The sequence below is a fragment of the Pristis pectinata genome, chromosome 27 (assembly GCF_009764475.1).
Source record: "Pristis pectinata isolate sPriPec2 chromosome 27, sPriPec2.1.pri, whole genome shotgun sequence".
NCBI lineage: Eukaryota > Metazoa > Chordata > Chondrichthyes > Rhinopristiformes > Pristidae > Pristis > Pristis pectinata.
In genome coordinates this window covers 13,881,468-13,901,089 of record NC_067431.1, presented here as the reverse complement: position 1 = coordinate 13,901,089, position 19,622 = coordinate 13,881,468, and the positions used below count along the sequence as shown (strand labels likewise).

At 38.2% G+C, this 19,622-nt stretch overlaps 1 protein-coding gene across 1 annotated transcript in view; it reads left to right on the top strand.

Moving 5' to 3' along the window:
• The first annotated feature begins 19,214 nt into the window (after window positions 1–19,214).
• LOC127583796 (potassium-transporting ATPase alpha chain 2-like) overlaps window positions 19,215–19,622 on the top strand; it is a 38,835-nt gene continuing 38,427 nt past the window's right edge. Inside the window, exon 1 of the mRNA XM_052040160.1 lies at window positions 19,215–19,268. The gene's annotated coding sequence lies outside the window, so the exon portion shown is untranslated. The remainder of the gene's footprint in view (window positions 19,269–19,622) is intronic.

Below are 19,622 nucleotides of genomic sequence, written 5' to 3'. Positions count from 1 at the left end.
TGAGCTGCACGTTAGTATGTTAACAGGAGAGGAATAAAAGGATGCAGAATATAAATCCAGTAGAATAATTAAAATATAATGTCACATCCTGCTAATTGCTGTTATTACAACATTATGAAAAAATCTCTTGTCCAAATGTTCTCACCTAGATGTGCAGAAGTGAAAATGGAACTTAACACTTATTTTTAGATGTGCAAGTGGGAGAATTCTGTCCAAAGATGTGACTCCAATGACATGATAATCTATTACTAGTATCCTACTGAAATACAGCAGTCATGCCAGACTAATCCCAGCTCTTTCCATTGCCAAACCAATACTAAATGGATAATCATTAATTATAGATGGTAGTCTTCAGAGACCCCAATGCAATTGCAACTGTTTGAATCTCCAGTTTCTAACTGCGTGTACAACAAATGAACTTATAGACTCACATCCTATTAATAATGTTTGCACTATTCTGTTTCTCTTTTGTCTGTGATTGATGGACTGTGGACTGTTATGTGTGATATTATGGCCTGTCCAAGTACCATTGTTCATCGACCATCTTTGCAGATGAATTTCATCAGAACACCTAGACTTTACAGACAAACCAGATCTTCAAGTGTATTCCCAATTGAGATCTGAATAATAATCAGGAGTGACCAATGTTCTACCTTTGGAATCCAGAGTGTAGTAAAATTCCATTAACCTGGCACATTTGGGAATTTGCTGGAACTAGATTGACACATTTTCCAGACTATTGGATATTATTCCTTCCCAACACACTTTTAATTCACAATTCTGAAGCAGGAAGCAGGATCCTGGTGGGTTTCAAAGGACCGTAGGAAACAAGGGCTCAGTGAGTTCCAAGGGAGTGTGGGAACTGAGGCTTTGGCAAATTTCAGGGCAGTGAGGGAAACATGGCCCCAGGGAGTGAGAAAAGCAGGGCCTTGGAGAATTTAAAAGGAGCATGACAAACAGAGACCTGGTGAGTTACCATGGAGCACAGGTAAAGGGGCTCAAAGGGTTTCAGGGGAGCACTGGAAAGAGAGCCCTGGCGAGGTTCAGGAGAATGTGGGAAATGAGGCCATGGTGAATTTGAAGGAGTGTGGAAAATGGGGCCCCAGTGAGCTTAAAGGGAGCACAGGAGCTATCAACCAGTGAGTGAGATGCTGAGCCATCAGGATTTCCGAATGATTGGATAGTGGATTATCAGACTTTTAGTGTAATTAAAAGCCTAAGAAATGTCACAATTGATCTATAATTTGCTTTCCTTGGTCAATTTTGGATTTATTTTATTTGATGCAAAATATTTCTCAGATATTAGCTATTATAAGCAAAGACAAGTTCCAGAATTTGAGTCAGACTTTTCATTAAAACCGCATTTTTACTGAAAATATCACTGCGCAAGGCAGGTAACTTAATTATTTACTAGCGGATTCACACACTACAGGTTTATCATTGGTGTGCAGCTGATGCTAAGCTTGGGCTGTTAGTCAAAACAGACAAAACAGATTTTTAAATAATGTGGAATGAGATCATGTCCTTCAGGAAGCCCAATTCAAGTGCAGTCTGAATTTACACAATTAGTAAAAGATTAGTGCGAAGGAAAACTGTTGTTACATACAGTCTAAAAATAACAGCCAGGGTTATGTCATGCTCCAGAATTGATACTGAACAAAATCTCTGCCGCTGTGACTTCTAATCAGCTGATAGAGACAAATCAATTCAATGCTTACGCTACACACCACGTTTAATGTGGTAACCGTATTGTGTGGATACTCCAGAACATGATTAAGTAGGAAAGCTTCTTAGGCTTGGCAGGGTATGATCTTTATTTATAAATATGATTATACCTATATAAATATGACAACAGGTAAATAAAGTGGATAGCCTGAGGAGCTGTTATTTACCATTTTTAATGTTTCTTTCTCGTGAATACAATTATGAAATGAATATAATGGTTTAAAACAGATAAGATGTATATGATTGATTTATGTTATTTACTTCTTGTACTTAGCTCTATTGTTACTGCTATACCATCACTGATAAATTATCTACCTCCAATCTTCCAGATTTTGCGCAATTCCAAAAATTCAGGTCAATAAAAACCAAAACGAATCTCAATAAGTAAACATCAACTTTGTCAATATTATTAGGAAAATAAAAATTGAGTCCTGCCACTCCTTTCTCTATGTAGACTTGCTACAGTAAAATTAGGACTCTATAAAATTTAAAAAAAAACAACTTTTGCTCTGATCTTTTCGCAACACTGGAAACATTCCTTTGAAATGATGGAATTGTGAATAGATGGAAGTTGTATCACATCCTCAAGTGTTCCAAAGTACCTCATTCAATTAAGTGCCTCTGGAGAACAGTTATTATGATTTTAAATACTGCAGAAAGTATATGCTAAGCAAGATATAACAAGAAGGTATCTGGTGGAATGGTCAATACATCTGCTTTTAGTCTGGCTAACTACAGCAGGTAGTAAAACACGATAATGCTGGAGGAACTCAGCAGGCCAGGCAACATCTGTGGAGAAAAGCAGGTGGTCAATATTTGGGGTCAGGACCCTTCTTTAGGACTGAAGAGAGGAAAAGGGGAAGCCCAATATGTAAGAGGGAAAAGCAGAGCAGTGATAGGTGGACCAAAGAGGGGAGGCGGGCTGGGCACAAGGTGGTGATAGGTAGATGCAGGTGAGAGGTGGTGATAGGCAGGTGCGGGGAGGAGGGGAGAGCAGACCTGGATTGATGATCTAGAGTTCCTCCAGCATCATCATGTTTTTCATCTAGATTCCAGCATCTGCAGCCCTTTGTTTCTCTACAGCAGATAGTCTTGGTTTCAAATCTCATCTGTAAGATGGCACCTCCTAAAAACTGCTTTCTCTCAGCGCTGCAGTGAAGTGCCAACTGAGCTATGTGCTCATGTGAGAAATCCAAAATGTTTATTTCCATGGAAACAGCATTTCTAGGATCAAGGTCAGAAGATGTCATATCAGGTCCTGAGATTGATCATTGCTTTGTCAGTACTCACTTATTAAATTATACCCATTCTGTGCAGAAAAGGTCAATTTTATATTTAAAATCTTTGTGATAAGTTGCTCTAAATTATGAGCCTTCATTCTAAGTGAGTGAGCCATTTATGTACACCAAATTTTGATGCTGTTGAAAGATCTGACAATATTTTTAAATGTTAGGGACAAAAATGGGTGGATTTGATTTGAAATGCATTCCTGTGTATAGTAATGCCAGTTGCATTGTTTCTATTGCATGAACTGCTGCTTTAAAAAGGTGTTTTCAGTCATATATGAATGGTTTAAGTATGTCTGGCATATTCTACAGGATTAAATACATATAATTTACAAGTGCTGCATTTGTCTTTCCAGATTTTTATGCTTAACCAAACAAAAGAATCTAATGCAATGCAGCATCTATTCTTAATAACTCTGATATCACAGCAAGCTGGTGCCTTCACTCACTGAATCCTGGGTATTGTTCAGTGCTGTTGCCTGTTCTGTCTTTGCTTGCAATGTCTTTATTGGCCTAGGGCTGGCACATACTCACACGGACAGGTCATCAGCTTTCTCTCATTCACACAAAGCAGCTGTTGGAAATTTAAAAAAAATAATTGATGTGCAAACTGCTTTCTGGAAAAAAATAATCACCACAGATATTTTTCTTCTTTCAACAGAGGCCAAATAAAAGAGCAAGACCCAGATTGTTTGTGAACACTGTAAATTTTAAACATTGGGGAACTGAAAGGCAATAAGCCATTACTCTCCGGAGAGCTGACATCACAGATTTCAAATTGCACATACTTTATACCAGATAATAAAAAATGAAGGGTGCTACTGATAAGTATTACATTCTTTCTCAGTTATAAGCACTGGAGAACTGAACGGTACAACAAACACGTCTTTTCCCTCAGGAGGTTGGATTCCAGTGCAGTACAGTCATAAAGGATACAACTCTCCTGTTGACTGTAAGCATCCTGTGTAAACTGAAGTTGGATAATCTTAAATTAATCTCTAGAAATAGTTTAAAAAATGTAAACAACCATCAATCAGTAAACTAATCACTTTGCATTCCACTTTAATGACCCAGATTTTGTAGTGTGGTAATCTGACAGATTTGGTATGATCCTGGTAAGAAAAAAAGTCTAACCCTTTTTGTGATGTTCCCAATGGGAATGTGAAAAATATTGGGAGGATTTTCAGTTTGAGGCCTTCTGCAATGCAAGAAAGGCTTGGCAGCATAAAAGAAACATAATTGGGAAAATCAGAAACAAACCCTAATTGAACAAGTCACACCCAAGATTTAGCCAAAAAAATGCATTGAACTTTCTGAGACATTCAAAATGTTTAAAAAAAACTTTGTACAAAGTTAAAGCACTTTAAAAGCATTAAATATTAGTAAAAACTTTTTATAAGCTCTAATAAGGCATTAAAAATGAGAAAAAAAATCTTGGGAAAAATTTAAGGAAGTATTTTTATAAATAATAACCCATCTGAAAGTATTTAATTACCAAACACCTGAGCTCTTGTAGCCATTCCCATTTAAATCCAACAGGTGAATACCATTTACATCTGGTATAAAATTGTTTGGCACATTCGTTTTATAATTATTAGAAAACTAACCAGAGGTCCTGATTTGCTGCTGGACTTGAGGCCAGCGTTGTAGTGTAGGTGCAAGCTCCAACTAAACCTGATAATGGTAACCTGAAGATTTCTGGTTTCTCATATGCATGTGCAGAAATCTCAAAGTTGTCATCAGTTTTGCAGGGAAATGATGGGAAATATTGCACTTTTTTCATCATTACTGCATAAAATCTGTGCACTGTAATTTCTAAATGTTGAGTTTACCTTATGAGGAACGCACGCATAGAAATCATGATTTCAATTCACTGATTCCTTTTAATCTATACTTTTCTAAAATTGTCCTAATATCACATGATGGATAGGGTTAAATAGCAAGTTCTCTGGTACATATCAAGGAAACCAAATGAAGAGAACATTAGGACGTGTGTGATGACTCTGTAACTTGACTTCCCTTCTGTCGGTTTTACTTTAGACCCAAGGAAACATCCTGGACTCCACATGCACATCCCCATGATGGTTTGGATGGGACTAGTAACACAGTGTGAGAGAAGCTATTCATCAGTAAGTGTGAACTATAACTCCGTAGCAGTGTTGATTGACTGGGTTTGTCAATTCAGAAAAACAAATACTTAAATATAAAATGCTGGAAATAATGCAGAAGGTTCATCAGCATCTAAAACAGAATGGGTGAACTTTTCAAAGGCAAACCATTTGTTGGACATGGCTGTTTAGTTCATTTGAACTAGACTGGATGTAATTTATGTAACCCTGGTGAACTAAGGTATTAATCTGATTCCTTTTTTATCTGAAGCAGTAAACAGGGAATATCCACATTCTCCTTTACTGAGGGAGAGAAGACCGTTTTTCCACCACTTAATTTCTAGAAGAAAAAAAAGTCAGTGTCTTTGTTCCAGATTGCTGACTGGGATGGGAGATGGATTGATTACTCTCTGAAGTCAGTGACTCACTGGGAGTATCTAATAGTGGGAATAATTCAAATTGTGGTGAAACTATAAAATATTGAAGTTGTTAACTTCATACAGTAATATTAAAAATAAAACTCAGTTTGATTAATTAAGGTATCTATGTGCAAGTCTTTAAAATGGTGACTACCATTCTATCAATGTAACTTCACATTTCCAATAATTAAATTGAGTTAGTGTGTTTTTACTCAGTCTTCCCAGTTGACTCAAGATTTTGAAAATAAATAATAGTTGTGGGTAATTGCTTTATCCCTTTTCCAATTAATGTAACATTTCTAAAAAGCACCATTAGCATTTTCTACCCTTTGCACCTGTTATCTTCCAGTACGTGACTTTAATTAATAGAGGTTACACGAAATACAAATGGCCCATAACTCAAGAGTCCCCTATCAGTGGATGAGCTATGATTATGTATTAATGAAACTTTTACTAGTGATTTTTTGTTATATATGGGGCAGAAACATCCCAAAATTCCCAGATAATTTTAGTATGCTACAGGGAATGTATCTCTGAGGCAATCATTTAACTTGACACTCTTAAATCAGTGGCTAACGGAATTATCATTTAGCACAGAATAAATAGATAATAATGGGCATGTGGAGCAATTGGTATGATTCAGTTTAAGGCTTCAACTATTGTGGGGAATTGTAGCTGGTTGATAGCTGTCACTTTAAGGCTGAGACTAGATTTACCATTAATACTTATAAAAAAATTTTTGTTGTAACTTTACAAGAAAGGTTTGATATTTCCCACAGAACAATGCCAACTTGTACATGTGATTATCTTTATTTGTTTATTGGTTGCTAGGCTTGGAGTTAGAGCACTTTTGCCTCTGATTCAGTAGTTTGTTTAGTCAAATCACACTTCACAGATGTGAAACCCAGACTGATGCTTCAGTGTATTACTGAAGTACCACTTTCCAGTAGAGATATTAGATCAAGACTCTGGCTGTTCTCTTTGGATGTAAAAGATCACATGGCAGAGCAGGTAAATTCTCTGGAATCATGGCCAATATTTATCCCTCAATTATCATCATGAAAATATATTGTGTGGTCACACATCTTGTTCTGTTCTTCCATTTTACATAGTTCACAAGTAGAAAGTACTACAAACAATTGCTTCAGTTCAGTACATTAGACAGCCTGGAAATAAAGCTGCTAACTTGCAACATGCAGAATCTGTGATAAAACCCTGATAGCATATTACTCGATAGTCCAATTCCATCGACATTAATATACTCCAAGTGTGAAAATTCCTATTGGGTTGTTCCTTAAATTATCTCATTAGCAATTACTATATAAAAAATATAATTTTTTGTTGGAAGTGCTTCCTAATGTAATTTGTCAATGTGCTTTAAAGTAGTGGAATTGCTGATTATTCACTGTGGTATAAAGTCTTACAATATTAAAATATGGGCAATTGACCTGCAATTATTAATTATGATAAAGCACAATGCTGAAGATGCTGGAAATCTGATGCAAAAAAAATAGAAATATGGTTAAAGACAGCAGGACAAGAAGCATCAAAGGGTGAGAGAAATAAAGTTAACCTTTCAGATTTTTCAGTAAATTAGTAAATTTTGCAAGTAATGTTAAATTGACCCAAGCAGGCAAGATAGGTTTCATCCACCAATTTTCTATACACTGCTATTTTTGCATGCCATGGTTTACCATGTGGGAAGGACAAGGACACTATTTTCAACAAGTATTAGTTTCTAGCACTTTTTCTGCATTAACAGCAGAAATGTGAATATAAGTTAAATGAAGTCCATTGCAGTCTTTAAGCAGTCAACAGGAGATATCCTGAAATAGCGATGACAGATTCTAGATAAATGAGTTCCACATATTACATTACAAACTATGCAGAGACTCCATTTTTAGCACAGCTGTAGTTTGAAGAGGACAGTTGATAAATTCTGTGGTAAACTTTACATTAAGGACACTACTTTTGAGTTGCTTTATTTTTGCTTCATATGTAGAGTGTGTTCTTCATTTACTGTTGTTCTCAGTAGTTTTTTGTTTAGAGGGACCAGAAATGTACAAACATTTATGTTTTCTAAAAGCATATAGACTAATGATAGAGATGGCACAATGATGATACAGAATCATGAGAGATATCTTCATCAAACAATATCATTTCGACATTGGTTTGATCTTTTTCTTTGCTTAATCAAAAAAAAGTCAACAGTAATGAAACTTAATCAGGTAGGACAGTTTTGAGAGGGAAACAACTGAACGAATTGCTACTAAAAACAACATACAGAGGTGGCAGTGTTAAATGGTTTAAAAAAAAACAAGGAAAGCTCAAAAAATCTTTGGGGCCCACAGCTCTGGTTCATTAAAATGTCACGGTTAAGTATGGAGAATAATTGAAAAGCTAATGGAATGCTGGCCCTGATATCCACAGAACGAGAACACAAAGAGGAAGGAAATTACAGCTACACAAAGCCCTGGTTAGACCACAGCTGGTGTACTGAGCACTTCTGGTCTCCCTGCTTTATAAACTTTTTTATTGGTGGAATTAATTTACTGAAGTGATAAATGACTGGAAATTGGAAGTCTCTAGGTGCACAAAGCATAGTTGCATTGAGGCCCAACATCGCGTTGGGGCCTCACAATAACAATTGGTCAAAGATTTACACCCAGAAACAAGTGCTAAAATGGGATCTGCCCTCAGCTTTGTGCATCTCATTACACTTTGCTGAACGCAAGCACAGAAGAGCATCTTCTCTTAAAGATACGCCTCCTACAGCAACCACACAGCTGCATTATCCATTATGATTGCTATGGAGGACATAGGCAGCAAGGAAGAGGAAGAGAACTCTGAGACTCACGCAAAGGGACAACCCTGGTCAATGAGATACATGTCAGGTGGAAGGCCCTGTGCATCAGGAGAGCCAAGAGATCCATCATACCCACAAATGAAGACCTTGACAGGGGTTAGTTACAGTTGATTCCTTCAGCAGTGACAAACAAGCAAAACAAAAATTATGTCCTCACAAGCTTTGTCATGGTGTTCTACACACAACTGTTTATACCTGCATTGTGAAAGCCCTCACATAGAAAAGTATTTTACATGGAGATCTGAATTCTTTAAATGAAATAAAGGAATGTTGTAGTGAGCCAGTTTAGTGATTAGAGCAGCAATTCATTCATTTAAGTGTTATAGTCAGTGTAAGTGGACCTGCAAAGCAACATGTCAGGGATTTTTAATACATCATTGGGGCTCCCCCACCAAACTACTAGATTGCTATTTATTGGTAGTAATGGTTGAAGTGTGGAGAGGTTGATTTGGCTTGAATGGGGACAATGGTTTTGCAAGCTCCTTAGAAGAAGTTACCTTCTGGGCAGGGATGTAGTGTCTCTAAACACTATGTGGAAGAAGATTCTTCGCTGACAAGCTTGCCTTTACCTTTGGCCTGGAGAACCCTGGCTCACCCTGAGTGACCAAGCATGGCCAAAATGGTGGCTCTGTGATGGAGCATTGTTGGTGATGTCACTACTGAAGCACAATTGAATGAATAGCTTTCAGCTCCAATTTACACTGGTAAGTGTGGAAAGGGGGTGTGCGTAGAAACTTTTTCTCTCAGAGGATAGTGTATTTCTGGGATTCTCTGCCCCAGAAGGTGATGGAGGCAAGATATTAGATGTATTTAAGGAGATAGATAAAAGGTTGAGGAATTGATGGCGATGGCAAACTGACCAGCATGGTGGGGCAGGGTGGAGGAGCCTGGTGGCCTACTCCTGCTCCTGTGTTCTTGTACATGAATAATGACATCATTGGGTGCACATGTAAAGGTCAGGCTCACTACTCGGTTTAACTTCACAATTGGCTTGGTTTGACTCAAAAATATCAGCTACTGTGATCTACTCATGATAAAATCAACCGTTGCCTCATTATCACCTTAAACAAATAATGCACTATCCAATCCAGTTTTTAAACAATGGTTAAATTATCATGAGAGATTATACAAATCAGAAAATTATCCCTTAATCTGAAATTTATCAGATTAAGGAATGATTTGGTCAAAGTTTTCAAGATAATAGGGAAACGATAGGATTAATAGACAGGATTTTTTTTGCTGGTTTCGGGATCCCAGGACCAAGGGGTTAGTCTACAATCAGATTTTTCAGAAGCTAGAAAATTGGCAGAAATTTGGAATTCTCTTTTACAAATTGCAGTTGATACTAGTTCGATTGTTCACTTTAAATTGGTCGTTTTTGGTTAAGAAATATGAGGAAATGGGTTACGTGGTTCGGTCACTGATGGACCGTGATCACAAATTAATTGCCTAACACGCTGCAGGGGTGAACTTAATCATTCTTGAACCCAGCTACCTTCCAATGGAGACGGTGGAATTCCTCGTCCACGTGTCAGAATTATGCTTAAATTGAGCGCACATATTGTCATTAGTTGGCCTTACGCAACCTTCATAAACCTGATTATAGTTGTTGGACACGCACCTCAATGGAAAAGAGGAAAAAAAAGATCCACAAAGTGTCTCAGAGCTGAAACGTGGAAAACCCAGAGGAACAGACTCCTTGAACATCAGGAACAGACACCAGCAGTAACTGAATTTTTCGATTACAATAGAACTGACGAGGACAATGCAAATCAAGTATAAAAATAGAAAGTCACTTGTGGTATTCCGGGTTCAGGGACTAGAAAAATCAATGACCACCAGATCTTTGAGCTGAATTCTGTCGATGGAAATTTTCATTCATAGGGTAACCCCCGGCCGCCGTAATCTACAATCTGATTTTCTAGAGAGCACAGTTCTGTAGTGCATGTGAACCACGAGATGATCTATCCAGAGACCGAGTGCAGGCGAATGTCCCAGAGGCGAGTCAGTGCAGCAAGTACGTAACAAAGGGTGTGTGGACCACGTTTCCCCAAAACAGCGGCCGGACGAAGAGTGAAACGCTGGCTACTGTACCCGAGCCAGGAGGGAACCCCGTGAACAACTGCTTCCCTCCTTGTGCACTCATGAGAGATACTCACCTTGTCAACGTTGGAAATCTTTATCAAACTGACGTGTAAGCCCCCAAACAAACCCACATTGGGACCGGTTAATATTACGCAGAGTCTGATCACACTCCAGTCTGATCGATTCCTCCCCAAATCACACTCAGCTTGAAATGGTACATTTATCAACCCAGGCAAGAACTCTGAGCAAATTTTTATTTAAGTTACTCTTTAGAAAACGAATCAGTTTTCAGTCTGTATTAAAGGTTGGTCATTTCTGAAATAACCAGCTTAATTTAGTTTTATATTTTAAACCAGGCAAATGGAATGCCATAAGTTAAATACAATGGGGTTTAGCTATTGCTTCCTGATCCCTTCAGTTCTTGATCACAGAAGCATTGGTGGGGGCTGAGAGCTGTCCAATTGATTCCACTTTCCTAATAGATTGGTCACTGTTGCTTTGGAAGTGGCCATTCAATTTGCTTCAACAGCTCTGTAAGGCAGGATTATTTTTCTGTTGATATTTGTTTCTGATGACATGGTTTCATTGTTAATTCTGGTTTTGGGCTTTGTGTTGGACCAGGAGTGTGATTGGCATCTCTGCAAAGTGTGTGAAGATTAAAAATAAAGTTGCAGATGCTGGAAATCTGAAATAAAATTCAAAAGTACTGGAAGCACGCAGCAGGTTAGGCAGCATATGTGGAAAGACAAAGTGTTTAGGTCTCAGATTGGCAACCCTTCACCTGACAAGTGTGTCAACTGTTTCTCTTTCCATAGATGCTGCCTGACCTGTTGAGTGTTTCCAGCATTTTCTGTATTTATGCTACAAATTATGCCCTGGATGTGAAGGAAAGGTTTTCGCATTGTTTTGACGGATTGCCGAGTGTCCACTGTATTCTTGTCTGATATTTTTTGATCACTCTGAATAATTTGTCATTGGCCTGGACAGAAGTGAGCAATAATTTACTGACTACTTCAGCGTAGGGAATTACTCTTGGACTAGGTTAAGCACACTTTCTTTTGTCAAAGATGCTGCTTAAGTACTTCTAACTGGACAGTTTCAGTTGATCACACCAGAAGGACACCACCCCAGTTGTGACTGAAATACAATCTGCTGCAGAAAGGATAACAATGGTGGAAATGAAAAGTGAGTAAAAGAAGTGAGAAAGTGGTCCATTTCTAGGAAATTGTGGTTGCAACCCCTTTAAATTTGGATCCTTAAAGCAACTGCACCATCGGCACTAATTTAGACATCTCAGTTTATGAAGTTCCTTTAAGAGCTCCCTTCTCCTTTTACCCACAGAAAATTGGTAGCAACAGAAAGGGTGATAGTTGAATGATTTCCAAGCAGAAATTATATTGTATTTCTTTGAAGTAAAATAAAATTAATTAAACATACTATATTCATTTGGATTAAGGATGACTTCCACTACAAAGATTTTGAAATAATTGTAAAATAATGTTCTCTGGAATTGGTAGCACTATTATAATAATACAGGAAAAGGAGTTTAAATTACTTGGCCATGCACTTTCCGTGCTTTTGTGATAGTGATGTGTGCTCGAAAGTGGGACTTGGTCACAATAGACCTCCTCCCTTCCTCTCTTCATCTACGTTATCTTCACTATTTGAAAATGCTAGGGAGGTACAGTTCTGCTTGAATTAACTATGTTTGTGTTGTTCAGATCTGGGGTAAAATTAAAAGCTTGCTTTGCTAGTTAGACTTCCATGATTTCCATGCTGTGTCACGGCTTTGTACAGCAACTGCTCTGACCAGGACTACAAGCTAAAAGAACCACACTGGATGCTAATTGCACCCAGAAACAATGTGATTTAAAGGCAGAGAAAGCAACTGGAAGTGAAAACATTTTGTTCCCCATTAACTACATGCAAGATTTCAGATCAATTAAAACACAATCATGGAAATTTCACTAGCAAAGCAAGCTTTTAATTTTGCCCCAGATCTGAAATTTAGAAATTGCTGGTAATGCTCAGTAGATTAATATAGGTGGAAAGAGAAACAGTTGATGTTTCAAGTCAATAACCTTTCATTAAAATCTATACTACTTTGAAAACATAAATGTACATTAAAAATCCAGCACAGAATAGTCCTCATTGCTGCTACCTCAAAGGAGGGAAACTCATTGTTCTGCTATTCTCAAATCCTCTGGTTACAGCTAAGAGGCCAGGAAGACACTGCATTAGCTCATCATCTACATAGTAATTAAATATAAATATCGTAGCAATGTTTGGAGTAGAAAATGAGACATAAAACAGGAAACATTGAAGCTGAGCTGCCTATGACCTCCTGAACTGTTAATCAATTTATTCGTTGCAATTTTGCCACATCACCGAGACAGGCAAACAATGGGCTGCTAAGCAACCGCAATTGAACGTGACATTAATTAGGACCTTATAAATGACAACAGCTGTAAAACAAATCCATGGTGGCTTGGCTCTTCTGAAGAGGACAGTTGCAAAAATGGAAAGTATCACTGTGGGTCTGTTTTGGTCCGAGGGCTTGGACAAAGATCCAGAGTGGCCCACAAACGGATGAAACTGTGGTCTGCGGAATCTATCTGGGAGTAATTCATCTGCAGGAAATAATGTATTATCAAGGCACAACTAATATTCAACAGGCAAGTAAAATTCCAAAGTTGGTAAAGGCGAACTGGTGTGCTTTAGGGAAGGATGGTAGAGTCTTTGGGACTCAGCCTGGTGCAGCCTACACAACCTTTCATTAGGGTAACCTAAATGTCATTGAACTTGAGTATCTTTCAAGAGATTCTGAAAACCATAGAAAGCATCCTATCTGGAAGTATCATGGCTTGGTACAGCAACTGCTCTGCCTAGGACCGCAAGCAACTGCAGAGAGTTGTGGACACAGCCCAGAGCATCACAGACACCAGCCTCCCCTCCTTGGACTCTGTCTTTACCTCTCGCTGTCTTGGTGAAGCAGCCAGCATAATCAAAGACCCCACCCACCTGGGTCATTCTCTCTTCTCTCCTCTTCCATCGGGTAGAAGATACAGGAGTCTGAGGGCACGTACACTAGACTTATGGACAGCTTCTATCCCACTGTGATAAGACTATTGAATGGTTCCCTTATAGGATGAGATGGACTGACCTCATGATCTACCTTGTTGTGACCTTGCACCTTATTGCACTGCACTTTCTTTGTAGCTGTGACATTTTACTCTGTACTGTTATTGTTTTTACCTGTACTACATCAATGCACTCTGTACTAACCCAGTGTAACTGCACTGTGTAATGAATTGATCTGTATGATCGATATGCAAGACAAGTTTTTCACTGTACCTTGGTACAAGTGACAATAATATACCAATAGGTTGAAATGTATTTCCCTTTCCTTCAGAGAGACTATTATTCATCTCGGTAGAGCTCTGTGCCATGTTGTATTGCTGCTCGTTGCAATAGGCACCAGTTTTAAAAGCAACAAGTTATTGTAGACACAGGCATATCAGGGTTAGTTATAGAAAGAGACTAAGCCCCATTATTCTGTACAGTTTAGTGATTTATTGTACAGCCATCACCTAGTGGTTTGCTCTCACAAGGGATATAATTATCAGGTGATATCTATAACAAAAGTGCATTGGGTCATAGCAGGATAGGTGTGGCAACCAGACACGTTCAACATGCACTCAGTGGATCCTGCACAAATGTCAAAATTTATTTTTAATTTGTGTTAAGTTTGCATTTCATTGTGATGAGTATTATTTAATCTGAAACCAAATAAACACAGTAGATGAGAAGCAATGCTGTTTGTGGGTGTGTAGGAAGCTGCTTTGGACTGAGGCTGATGACAATTGTGATCTGCACTACACTACTAATTGCAATAGAGATTTACTATAATTTGCAGGACAACTAAAATAATTCCTTTGCATGTCTCTTCCTTCTGCACTACAATATGTCCACCATGTTCTTAAACAATAAAAGGTTGCTGGTATGAATCATTTATTTCTTCTGCTAATCCTCTTATCTCTGAGTTTAGTAGTTAGGAACTGTAAACTATCTCCTGCATGGGTTTATTCTGAATTAATGTCACAAAGTCTTGATAAACTTTTTTTGAACAATGTTATTTAGCTACCTTTCAATCTCACAAGTTTCACATCTTTTTTTATAAAAAAGCTGATGTTCTGGAAACTATACTTCCACTGCAATTTTCTTGTAGTATGACTCAAGGATTTTACAGGCAAATTCATGGAAATGGGCCATTCAGCCTAATCAGTCAATGCCATTATTGACATATGTAGCCAAATAGTGGGGTGATGCATTTTGGGAGCACTAATAAGGTTAGGACATACAGCATGAATGGAAGGATCTTGGGGAACAGACCTTGGAGAACAAGTGAAGGTGGCAACACAGGTAGATAATGTGATTAAGAAGGCAAATAGGATACTGGCCTTCATTTGAATGCAGGAGCAGGGAGGCTAGACTCCCAACTTTAAAAAAACCTTGGTCAGACCTCAGCTGGAGTACTGCATGCAGTTCTGGTCACCATGCTATAAGAAGGTTGTAATAGTGCTGGGAAGGATGCAGAGTAGTTTCACCAGGATGTTGCCTGGGATGGAGCAGTTCAGTTATGAGGAGAGACTGGAAAAACTGGATCTGTTGTCCCTGTAGTGGGGAGGTTAAGAGAGGATGTGGTTGAGGTGTATAGAATTATGAGGAGTGTAGATAGGGTAGACTGCAGGAAACTTTTCCCCATATCAGATGTAGATAAAGCTAGAGGACACATATTGAGGGTCAGGGGGGAAGAGAGTCAGAAGGGATATGAGGGGGACCTTTTTACTCAGAGACTGGTAGGTACCCGGAAAGCACCACCTGAGAGAGTGATGAAGCTGGGTAACTAACAACATATAAGAAGTGTTGAGATGAGAACTTGAATCATAGATGGCTGCAGACCAAGTACTGGGAGATGGGATTAATACTGAAGGGTGTCTGCTCATCAGTGTAGATGAGTTGAGCCAAATGGCCTATTTCCATGCTGTACAATTCCATGCATACATGTCCATGACTCTACTATTGTATTTATCTACTCCCTTTGCATATTCATTTATTCATCTTTTTTATTATTATGAACAACCGTACATTCACGGTAACATGTTAACTGGATGAAATGTATGATCATGTTATTGGGAGATAAGAAACTGGATTGGACTGTAGAGACTAGACAAAGGATATACAGTACTTACAATACAATGTAAGAGTGTGAATAGTTTTAAGAAAGGTATTGAAAACTGATTGGAAACTATTCTACCATATATTGCACCTGTGTTTATCCTCTATCATTTTCAGTTTAGTTATTTTGATTTGAAATCTAATCTGAGTTGTAGTAATCCACAAGCATGGATCTGAACGGAATATAGCAGACAACCACTTCTAAACAGATATGGAACAGAAGATGCTGCTGAGTAAAGAGGCAATGATTTCTGAGCTTGTCCCTATATTATAGAAACATTAGGAAATAAGTATGGTTTGGCTACCATCCTATATTACAATGCTACCCATTTATTTTGACCCCACATAAGTTGACATCCTGCCTACAATGACCATATAATAAAGTTCCCATCCATTTTTCCATATGCCTTTGCAATTTGCATGTCCCTTTCTGGACTTCAATGTAGAAACCTGACAGTTCAACAGTCTTTGTTCCTGTCAAATGTCTTCTATTTGGAATAATCCATGTGGTTTGACATCTTAGACATTCAATATTCCCTGCCATGTTGGTTTGCTTGGAAAACGTGTTTCAGTTATTGCTGTTGTGGTAGGCATAATAAGACACAGGTTTGGGTATACAGAGTGCATTCAATGGAATAGATTAGTGTCAACTTCAATTTCTATAAGACTAATTTGAATTGAGGAGCTTTAGAGTTAACCCTCAAAGTGTAGATGAAAACCATGACTAACCAAAACACAAAAGAACTGGAAACCAAGTACAAAGTATTGAAGGCCCATAACAAAGAAAGATCACGCAAAGAAATACAGGCTGAATTCGATGTCATGCATAACACACTAAGTGGCTGGATAAAGAATGCCAAAAAAAAACTAAAGAAGAATGTGAGAAGAAAGAACAGACTACTAACAACAAAAATGAATTGTCACGCACAAAATCTGGGACTGGAGAGGATGTTCTTTGCTTGATTTAAAGCTACATTTAAGCTACCCCAAGCATAGCTTTAATAAAAGAAGGTTTTGTGGAGAAATCTGAAAGCTTCACAAATAAAATGAATGTTAACAACTTTAATCCCAGTACTGGTTGGTTTTTGCAGTTTAAATTGAGGTATAATCTCATCCACAAGCAGCTTTATTAGAAAGGTTTATCTGCAGACGCATTAAATCTAGCTGTCTGGTGTAAGTGCATTCGAGAACTTGTTCATGAATTTAATCCCACTAATACCTTTCATGCAGACAAATCTGGCCTCTTCTACAAATGCACACCAGATAACACTTACTCTGTGAAAGGCAAAGCCGCGGTTGGTGGTAAGTAACCAAAAGATCAGGTGTCACATCTTACTGCTGCAAACGTATCTGGAACTGAGAAAAACAGCTTGTTATTCATGAGCAGTTTCAAAAAGCCAAGAGGCTTTAACTAAATCGACCATTTGCCAGTCAGCTACATAGCAAATCAAAAGGCCTTGGTAACATCAATGCCTTTTACTCCATGGGTAAAGCAACGTGATCATTTCATGCAGTTCCAGAAGCATATGATCCTATTGCTTGTGGATGATTACTCACCTCATCTGAGTGTCCAAGGACTAAATCCATATAATTGTTTTATCTCCCACCCAATTCAACTTCAATTACTCGGCCAATGAACCAAGATATTGTTAAAAAAAATTATGAGGTTTTCATTGCAAGATGCTTGCCCATAAGCAAGTTGCCTGTCTGGAATGCAGTGAAAATTTCAGTGTCAGTATCCTGAAGAAAGCCTGGTACATGGTGAAGCAGGAAACAATCCAGAATTGCTTCGTATGGGTATTGTTGTTTGAAGCTAATGATAATAATGGACTTTCACCATGTAATGTCACAGACAATGATATTGATGCTGCAGTCTTCCCAAAATTAGGGTCAGGAAAAGAAGGATCTTTGGATGCCACAGCTACTGCTGATGCTGCTGAATCTTGTGCTGCACCAATGGACAAGGACGGCATTGTGGAAGCAGCTATAAAAGCAGTAGCATCCAAGGAGGCAGTTGAGGAAGATCACTTTCAGGCTGAAACTTGTCCAGGTTTTACCAGTGCTGAGCATTCAATAATTTAGACATTGTGCAACTATTTTCACCAAGTATTCGAGTATTTGACCAGCTTACCAGTCTTGGAAAGAAGGAGAACATCAAGAATGAAACAACTGACATTGAAAACTTTTTTTTTAAGCTAACTGATTACTACCCATGGTTTCCAGAATCTTAGGTTTTGAAATGTTTGCTTTGTGTGCATATAATAGGCAAGGGAGTGGAATTGCTGATGTTGGGATCATTGATTATGGATTTGTTCTGCAAATAAAAACAAGTTTTGGGATTTTGCCATTTTTCTATTTTTCTTTTAAATTGATAGTGGTAAAACATTTTTGTTTAGAAAAATTGATAATACAACCCGTTGTCTCTCAGACACAGAGACACACACACCTACCTTGGATCAGTAATGGCAACAGCCTGCTACATTGACAAAGTCTACCTGGGCCTGGATGTGTTGATGTATATGGGTGACACTGAATTCTGCAGATTGAGAATGACTTAATTGTTCTTTCTAGCAAGGATGATTCTAATCATTGGCAACTAGCCAAGCAATTAACCCGTGATTAAACGTGGATTCAGAAACATACAGTAATTCAGCACCATTGGGACTTGTAGTAGTGCTGGCATAGCAGATTTTCTGGACTAATGGATAGCATTTCTATTAATACACAAACGTACTTTTATTTCACTTTTTTACATGTAATATATATTTTCAAGTGAACCTGGTGAGGTGAAAGGGAGAGGGAAATATACAAGCACTCTGGATCCTGGCTCTGGCTGCAAACCTATTGCATTCTTGACCGTTGGTGCTCCATCTGCACATCTAACCCACAATGTAGACCCTGGCCCCAGCTACACTCTGGACCCTTGGGTCTGGCCACACACCGTGCTTCCATTCTAGACTCCAGATGAGTGAGCCAGATGCCACACTATTAGGATTTCCAAACACTTGGATGCCAGGTTATTGGAGTTTTATAAGAGAGATATCTTTATTAGTCACATGTACATCGAAATGCACAGTGAAATACATCTTTTTGCGTATAGTGTTCTGGGGGCAGCCCGCAAGTGTTGCCATGCTTCCGGCACCAACATAGTACGCCCACAACTTCCTAACCCGTACATCTCTGGAATGTGGGAGGAAACCAGAGCACCCAGAGGAAATCCATGCAGACACGGGGAGAACGTACAAACTCCTTACAGACAGTGGCCAGAATTGAACCCGGGTCGCTGGTGCTGTAATAGCGTTATGCTAACCGCTACACTACTGTGCCTGCCTTGTTTATGTTGGATAAATATAAATAGGGAAACATTAAATAACTTAATTGTAACTGAAAAATTATTCAAAATATTAATATTGCAGATGAAAATAATGAAAGCTGCTGCTCAAATTGCTCCGATTATATTTTGCATTCTCCTCTTTTTCAGCATGACCACAAACTTCCTGTTAAAGAACTGGTAAGAAAATATGAAACCAACATTTTAAAAGTGAGTCAACCACATTAAAACTCAACTTTTAGTCTTCATTAAAAGAATGTAGCCAAGAAATTGCATTTTTATGGTCTGTCCTTAATAATTCAAAGGTTAATGAATGAAAAATGGATTATCCAATAACTTGAAATAAGCAATATAATTATAGGGATTTGTGCATAAAAATGGTTAGACATTGAATTGTGCATCATTTTCTTGGCAGATTATTGATTTTCTTTCTTCATGTTGTTAAAAACAAAGGATTTATTTTAAGTCGTGTGAAATCTCAATTCTGTAACACAGCAGCCTGCGGAATAAATAGTTCAGATTCCAGCCGAAACAATAGCTGTCATTGGACAAACTGATTCACCA